Source organism: Sinocyclocheilus anshuiensis, unplaced genomic scaffold (genome assembly GCF_001515605.1).
Source record: "Sinocyclocheilus anshuiensis isolate Anshui unplaced genomic scaffold, SAMN03320099.WGS_v1.1 scaffold802, whole genome shotgun sequence".
In the NCBI taxonomy this organism is placed as follows: Eukaryota; Metazoa; Chordata; class Actinopteri; order Cypriniformes; family Cyprinidae; genus Sinocyclocheilus; species Sinocyclocheilus anshuiensis.
The window spans coordinates 326,025-335,228 of record NW_015547667.1 but is presented as its reverse complement, the minus strand read 5'-3'; the positions used below and the strand labels follow the sequence as shown (position 1 = coordinate 335,228).

At 37.5% G+C, this 9,204-nt stretch overlaps 1 pseudogene; it reads left to right on the top strand.

Annotated features, from left to right (window-relative positions):
- Window positions 1-798: 798 nt before the first annotated feature.
- On the top strand, window positions 799-3,834 carry LOC107702614 (CD48 antigen-like; annotated as a pseudogene).
- Window positions 3,835-9,204: the final 5,370 nt, after the last annotated feature.

The following is a 9,204-nucleotide window of genomic DNA, read 5'->3' as shown; positions in this document are numbered from 1 at the left end:
TTCCTGAGATGCCCTTTGCCAATAGAGTTGACAGGAGGATCTGGTGGTTCACTGTGTCAAAAGCAGCTGACAGATCGAGCAAGATAAGTATTGAAGATTTGAAATCCGCTCTTGCCAGTCTTATGGCTTCAACAACAGAGCAAGGCTGTCTCAGTTGAATGTCCACTTCTGAAACCAGACCGGCTGCTGTCGAGGAGGTTGTTCTGTGTGAGAAAGGCAGAGACTTGGTTGAACACAGCTCGTTCAAGTGTTTTTGCAATGAAAGGAAGAAGGGAAACCAGTCTGTAGTTCTCTAAAAGAGATGGGTTAAGGGTGGGTTTCTTAGTGGGGTTATATGAGCCTGTCTAAATGCTGAGGGAGAAATACCAGTGTGAAGGGATATGTTAATGATGTGAGTGAGTGCAGGTACAACTGCAGGAGAAATGGCTTGAAGGAGATGAGATGGAATAGGATCAAGCGGACAAGTAGTAGGATGATTAGAAAGGATGAGTTTGGAGACTTCTGCCTCAGAGAGTGAAGAGAAGGATGACCGAAGGTCTTACGAGTTTGGAACGACATGAGGGTGTCCAATTAACGACATAATTAGAATTTTTGGGTGAACTAACCCTTTAATATTTTATGTGTAATAAAATCTAATATTTCTTTCTAAAGCTGCATTTTGTAATATCCAATTCAATGTTTTTTTTCCCCCCTCAACTTTCTCATGTTATTTTATACAATCTTAAAATTACATTCCTGCAAAGGTGATACTTTATTCGCAATTGCAGTCATGGCAAAACATGATTTGCATTTTGGACAATGTGGAATGATGATTTTGAGTGCAGCCTGGATGTACCAGTGAGTACCAGATAATCTCAGTGAGTGTCATGTTTGATGCATGCATACAAATATGATTTAAGCCTTTCAGACACTTCAGTGTGGGTGTGTGTTAATTTGCTTGACTTAAACTTTGTTCACTGCTCGTGTGTTTTGCCTTGCATCTGTCAAACTGTTTGCTGATCGTCTGAACTTTGCCTTTCCCTGGTTTTCAAATGTAGGATCGGCAAAACCCTGTTGATTTTCACTATATACAAGAGAATGGACGAATGAGTGTAAACTGTGATTGAGGTTAGGGGTGGATTCGCACACAACAAGATAAATATCACAGTCGTGTTTCAGATCAATCTCAGTGTTTCAAACATTTCAAGGGTTGCTATTGTGGGCTTTTCAGTGAACCAATTAAGAAAATGTTTCTCAAATTTCTTTTGTTGTGTTTGTGGTGTCTGGTTGGTGAGTTTTAAAAGTTTTTTTTACGGCTTCAATTCTTTCTGTTTTGCGACAGAATTATAAATGACTAGTTAAATTAGTCACATCAATTTAGTATTCACTGTCAAACTGAACAAACAACTCTAGTTATGTGACATGCTTTTAAAAATAACACAGATATTTAGTAGCTATTTAGCTATATTTTTCTTAAATATGATGACTTATTCTTCAGGGTTGGCTAATTTCCATATCGTGAAGCCCTAGTTTAGATACTCGGACCTTGTGCTGTATTTTGAGAGCAGTAATTTGATGAAACTTTTGGTCATTCATGTTTGGACAAGCACAGAGAGGACATGACACATAAACTGGACCTGAGAGCAGTCCAGTGTTTTTACATGCGCCTCTTTAAATAAGCAGAAAGCACAATGACACAACGTCAAGAGACCAATATTGAAAATAATTGTCTCCTGCCACTGATGTAACCTCCCTGAAATGAAATCGGCTCTAAATGTCCTTTATATAAAACACTGAAGCTCAAGCAGCAGCAACTTTAGTTTCGTGATGTGATTCTCAGCTGAAGTAGAAGGGTTTTCTGTGTATGATGTTGTGTGGAACATCATATCAACTTCAGTTCCTGCATCAGGAAATCAGTTTTATTCAAAATCACCACAAACATACAATTATTAGGCTAATACACATACCAGTTTGCTTCTGTTGTGTCTGTATGATTGTTTTGGATATTATTCATTTCAAATGTAAATTTGAAACTGTATAAAGTCCCCCCCCCCCTACAGGTGTGTTTGGTGTTACAGTGAAGTCAGTGTCAGTGAAGGAGGGAGATTCAATAACTCTAAACTCTGGTCTTACTGAAATACAGACAGATGATCTGATACTGTGGAGGTTTGGACATGACAGGTCTATTGTAGCTAGAATCAACAGAGTGACTACTTGGTAGTCCTGATGGGAGATTCAGAGACGGTCTGGAGCTGGATCATCAGACTGGATCTCTGACCATCACAAACACCAGAACCACAGATTTTGGACTTTATGAAGTTAAGATCAGTCACAGCAGTTTAGAGATTAAAGACAGATTCGATGTTGTTGTCCATGGTGAGTCACAATTACACTGTCATTTGTGCTACTAGGTTCATACTAATACACATTTTGAGTATTTTTACACTATTCATTTTTTAAAGGGGTCATGAACTGCCTTTTTTTTTTTGTACCATTCTCTGAGGTCCACTTATAGTGTTATCAAGATTTTCAAAAAACATAATGTCCTTGTTTCATTCACAGATGGCCACATATATACTCAGTACATATCAAAGGATCTGCAATAACAGACAGAACAATAGTGATCACGTAATAAAAACAGTTACTCACACTTGTGTTGCGACATTACTGTCGGATCCAATATAGTCAGCACAGCATCGTCTTTTAGTTTCAATCTTTCGGAAAATCCTGCATCAAATTGTGCCTTGTTTGAAAATGAATCCGCTGTAAAATGAAGTGAACAAAAGACCAAGTTCTTACAGATGTGGTGTGGATCTTCATTAAAAATAAAATTCATCCACTCTTTCCTAATGTTGGGATCAGAAGGAAGGCTGTGTTTTCCATAACATGGCAATGAACAGCATCTTGTTGTCTTCGGATCCATCTTTATCTTTTGATTTTTGCGTAGACCTGCGTTTGGGATCAGAAAAAGGGCAATGCAAAGACTGTTTTTCCACAACTTGGCACTGCACAGCGTCTTGTCTTCAATATAAGCTGTTTTTACACTAACAAGAAAGTTTTAGTTCTGTTTTTATAATACAATGACCTCTTACATGTCAAATGATCAAGGGAATTTTGGTTTCTCAGTTCATGAACCCTTTAATAAATATCACACAAATAAAATAACAGTCACATTCATTAATGTTTCACATTCACTTTTACTTCATTTTATTTTGTATGTTAAATGCTCTACTTTTGATCAGTCTTTGTTTCTCTCAATGTTTCTTCCTCCTCTGCTTGAATATCTTCATTCATCCTTATTTCTCTTTATTCTCTCATGTTTTCAGCTCGTCTGCCTGTTCCTGTCATCAGCAGTAACTCTTCAAACTGTTCTTCATCATCATCATCATCTTGTTCATTGGTGTGTTCAGTGGTGAATGTGGGTCATGTGACTCTCTCCTGGTACAAAGGAAACAGTTTATTGTCCAGCATCAGTGTGTCTGATCTCAGCATCAGTCTCTCTCTACCTCTGGAGGTGGAATATCAGGATAACAACAGCTACAGCTGTGAGCTCAACAATCCCATCAGCAACCAGACTCAACATCTGGACATCAGCAAACTCTGTCACACGTTCAGGTACAGCAGCTGATATTAGTTGATGTCGGCGCTGATATTAACGTTTATTGACTGAGCTGATCTCAGTTTGATGTTTTTATTCCTCAGACTCTGTCCACTGTTGTGGTTCTACTGAAGCTGTGATCCGATTGGTCCTCTCTGCTCTGGTGGGCGTGGCTGCTGTCATTCTTCTGGTTTATGACATCAGATCCAAAAGAGCTGAACGAGATCAAGCACATTTTCACACATAAGAAACCTAGATCATGATGTAATTTCTAATATAACTATTTTAATCTTAATTTATTTTTAATGGATTTATATATTCATCTGCTGGTATTGATGTTCATTTATTGGTGGCTCATTTCCACATTAGAAGATGGTTTGAGAACAAACAGCAACACATTCTCACATTAATACTCAAATTATTGATAAATACTGAAAATGATCAAGATTGCTTTGCTCACACTTAATATAACCTGCTTTTTTATATGTACAATTGAATCTTTAATATTTGATAAGGCAGTGATGCTCCTCTACTGGCTGAACACATGAAAGCACATGAAAACATAAGATCTCTCTTTGCCATTTGCAGGGCGAGATGTTTTAATTTTTTTAAACCCAGTTTGAACAGCTTTATTGATTATAGCCTCTTTCTCTAAGATCTCACTCTACTATACTGTTATGCATTTTCCATATGTATTTCATTGCAATTATCAAGAAAATTAATTATCATTCAGACCTTAAAGCCTCAATGATGTATTACATCTGGAATACTAACTTTATGTATAAAATATTTATTAAAACATCCAAACAAACCTTTGTTGAATTTGCGTGAGAAAAGAGAACCATGTTTGAAAAGTAGTGTTTAGCTTTTAGGGTTAACAGTCTTGAACAACTGCAAGAACTCATTTTGCTGGAAGAGAAAAAAGTGTATTCCTGAGAACAATGTAGTGCACCTGAATGAGCAAAAGATAAGTTAACTTTCCAAAGCTGCAGTTTCAGTGAATGAGTTTGCATTTACACACAGGTCAGTATTTTCTTCTACACATTAGTTTAGACACCAGAATTTCAGGAATGAGCAGACAGAGAAAGGGTAATGTCATCTGTTCATCCCTCTGAGAAATCGGAGAAAGAGAATCTATGCTGACGCGCTCAAACCGCAAGCGTCTGTTTTCACTGCTTAGGTCCAGGTCACCTGATTTCCACCTGCAAAAATCCAAGAGTGCCGCTATTTCTCAAGCTGGTTCTGTCTCTGACCACTCATTTCCACAGCTCTAGAATTCTGGCTACCAACCCTTCCCGTTAACCGGCTCTGGGTCTTTTTCAGCTGACTCACCTGGCTGACCAGTATCCATCCTATGAGATACAGGGGCAGCTCAGTCCTTTATCTTAGCTAATACCTTACCTATCTCACCTGAAACATACTCCGGTGCAGATGTACTAGTTTGAGGGATTGAACTAGGCTGTGTTAACCCTTTGAGCGGTACGGTCCCACATATGGGATTCTTATTTCCGTGCCCCTGGAAGTACGGTCCCACATGTGGGATTTTATTCAAACTGTGCTTTCGCGCTTTAGCTGGCGCTGAGCCAGAGAGAGAAGTGCACTACGCTTGTCATATTATCACAACTATGCAGTGTTCTAAACCACATAATGCATATTTTAGGTTTCAGACATTTAAATACACATAAGTACTAGTAAAACAATACATTTAGCGTTTGAAAAATACACACGTCTATGGAAGCAACAATAACAATCCATTACAATTTAATTTGCAGATGTGTTTTATTCATATCAGATACACATAGTGTAAGTAACTATAAAGTTCACTCTATTCTTCACCCAGTTCACCGGCCACTTATTACTTGTAGAAACTGATGAACTCACAGGACAGTGACAGGACTCTCTGAACTGCAGCGAACAAACATTGCGGCGCCCATCTCACATTACAGATCACGATCAAGATCATTTAGAAAGGTTTTTAAACGACAAAACACACTCATTTACACATATCTGTGAATCGGAATATCAGATTGTTCATGACATGGTATGCAAGTTTGTGAATATTTTAAATAAAAAAGGAAAAACGAAATAAAAGCGATCCATCTGTCATACAGTGTTATTGTGGCCGCGATGTGTCACGTGAGCGTCAGCGTCTGATTTAGACAGTCACTCATTATTCAAGAATACAACCTGAGTATCCAGTACTGTAAAGGGTCTGAAAATACTGCAGCTGATGCCCTTTTTGAGAGTGTATTGTGCTGTAGAGAAAGAAAAGTGAGTATTTGGTTTGTATAGCTCTTGTATTTTCAAGATATTGATTGATGCTTGAAAACTTATGGGTGAGGGTGTTACTTTCTGTGGTTGTTTATTTGTATAATATTATTGTCATATTGTGTTGGTCACTGGTCTTTTCTCCTGTTTGTGTGGTTAGGGAGTTCGTGTACATTTCTTACTTTCGTACATTACTTTTGTTTGTTGTTTTAGCCTTTCCCCCCCCGAAGTCCATTTTTCCGTCCTACTTTATTACTTTTTCATTTATATTTTTGTTAAGAAAATATTTGGAATTTGAATTTAACATGTTTGTTTGTCATGTGGGGCAGAGGACAATTTTATTTACTTTTTCTCTGTTGCTCCTTCACCCTAGACAATTGGGACGTAACACCAAAATAATCTCTGCTGCTCATTGTGCTTGAGTCATTTGCTTTTTAAACTGCAAAACTTAAAAAGACATTCATATAATAAGGTTTTCATTCATAACGGTGCAACTCGGCAACATCAAGTGTGGTTAACCGCGATAGAGACGAAGACAATCCAAAATCTCTACCGGTTTATCTCAGACCCATACGCAAATAAACAGTTAGTTAAAAAACAAAAAGCAATATGCAAGCATAACATTCATTGTTCAGTGTTTATTGATGTGTAAAGTTCATTTATGAAATGAGTTTAATTCAGCTATGAAGCAAAAGAAACTAATAAACTAATGACAATGTTTCATGCCATTTTGCTTTAAAATTTATTGGGTGCTTTAATAATATAATTGCATTTATATATATTACTTCAGGGCAGCTGGTTGGAGCTGGTTATGAGCAGGAGCTAGTAGTTCAACCAGCTTAGGACCAGCTCAAACCAGCTGCCATGCTTCAAAGCATACCTAACCAGCATATGCTGTTTTTTTTTTTTTTTTTTTTTTTTTTTTTTTTTCAACAGGGATGACACATCAACTGTCTGGAGCCGAGAGCAGTCCATCTAGCTCTCCAGTGTTTTAACATGCATAAATCGCCAGTGTGGCATAAATTCTCATCCCTTCCTGTTGGCAAATGCTGTGAGCAAATCAGCATCTATTCAAGCTGTCCACATCCCTGGCCATCTGAACTGTAGGGTGGACATGCTGTCGAGACGAGGGGATAGTGCAGGGAGAATGGAGACTACATGCGCACCCTCAGATGGTGAATATGGTGTTTTCTGTGTATGATGTTGTGCGGAGCTCAAATCAACTTCAGTTCCTGTGTCAGGAAATCAGAGTTTTATTCAAAATCACCACAAAGATGCAATTATTAAACCTCACTCCCATCTGGGTCACAGCACCAAATGTAACCGGTCCTACTCAACCCGCCCCAAGCAAGATTTGAACCGAGATCTCCGGCTTTGGAGGAGGGCACGCTAGCAAAGACATTAAAGTCTGCAGTTGTTCTCTACTAACTCTTACTAGCAGGCCTCTCTAAATCAGTCTAATAGTTCTGTTCATTTATTAGTCCTACCCCAGAAAAAAGAAAATGCATTTTTGAGCCTTGCATTGTCCCACAAATTGTTCTTTTTTTAAATTTTTTGGTAAAATGGTGAACATTACTTGAAAACATGTTACAGATTACTTTTTGTTCTTCAAAATAAATTACACCCATCCATGCCTCAAATAGAACAGCTGTAGTTATGTCATTTCCATTTTTTAGCCAGTCAAAACAAAAGCAGCAGATATGACACTTGATCAGATGACATTTAGTTTTTCTGTTCTATATATTGTAGTAGGACTATGAGTGATGAACATAAATTATTACAGGTTTACTGTAGTAGCTCAGGGTCAGATCATGACTCATGATTTATGTAGTCAATTAATCACATTCTTAATGGGACAGTTCACCAATATATATATATATATATATCTGTCATAATTTTAAACCTGTATGAGTTTCTTTCTTCTGTGGAATACAAAAGAACATTGCTGTATGGTTTTCACTATGCAGTAACTGATAACAGAATATTTATTTATTTAGATAGTTAGCTAGTGACCTATCCCTTTAACCTTTTTCTTCAGACAGGATATGAGGAATGTCAAACAAAAAGATAATTTCATATAACCAAGCATTTTTAGATTCATAGAACTAAGAATAAAAAAAATAAAAGAAAATATAATAAATAAATAAAAAATAAAACAATTTTACAAGCAATTCTGAGCTGGATTGTAATATCGGTACTAACAAGACTTAACACTGAAAACTCTGACATTTGATTAAAGTAGATACAAGCAGCCTGATCTCATGACAAAAACGTACCTGTGGGAACTTTTTTTGGAAGAAGCAAAATACGTAGCGCCATGTACGTTTCGTGACATATTCGACGTGAAATGTCCACTGAGTGGAAGAGTGTTCATTTTTTTCCCAATAGAACAGATGAACGTACATATGGTACATTTTATGTGACGTTGGTTTTGTAGGTGTCACTGCAGTTCTGACTTGAGATGTTCGTTGAGTGGCGCTATAAGTCTAAAGGCCCGTTCACACCAAGAACGATAACTATAAAGATAACGATAAATATATAGTTCTAAAAATCGTTCTCAATATTAAAGAATAGCAGAGTCCACACCACAACTATAACGATAAATGCACAGAGAAACGATATCGCTGGAATCACTTTCAGAACTATTTTTTTTCCAGCTGATGAACGATAAAAATATTGACAGCCAATCAGAATCCATCCTGCTGTAACGAGCTCGAGAATTGAAAGCGACAGATGCGCGTGCGCTTGAATAACTCTTCTAGACGATATCGTTCGCTGGTGTGGACGCTAATATCGTTATCTTTATAGTTATCGTTCTTGGTGTGAATGGGCCTTAATGCTCCGTGACGTTTTAAAATTACGTACCGCACTACACCTAAACCTGATAGTATGAACAAAAGCGAATGTGATGTAAAAACACAATCACAAGCATGCCATTTTAGCTTGTTTTTCGTTCTCTCATCTTTTAGCTCTTTCATCGTGAGTCCTGTTTTTCACGTAATTTGTACCGAAGGATTCCGCATCCTAAGTCCAATTCCGTGCCACCTGAGCTACCGAGCAAACTTGTTACACCTGGAAAGGGAAAGCGAAACATATGGAGCTGTAATCATAACTGTGTATGAAAACAATTACAAGTGCTCGCTGTTTTGCCGCCTGTGTTAATTTCTGTTGGAAACTGCAGTGATATGTACGTATTGGTCCGTATTTCATGTCTTGCGAACAAGATCTCATACGTTTTCGTCATAAGATCAGGTAGGATACAAGTCAGAAAACAAATTTGAAAAACCAGGACTGATTGCATTTGATATGCTATATTATATATCCCTATGAACTGAAACACAAAATGTATCACAATGTTC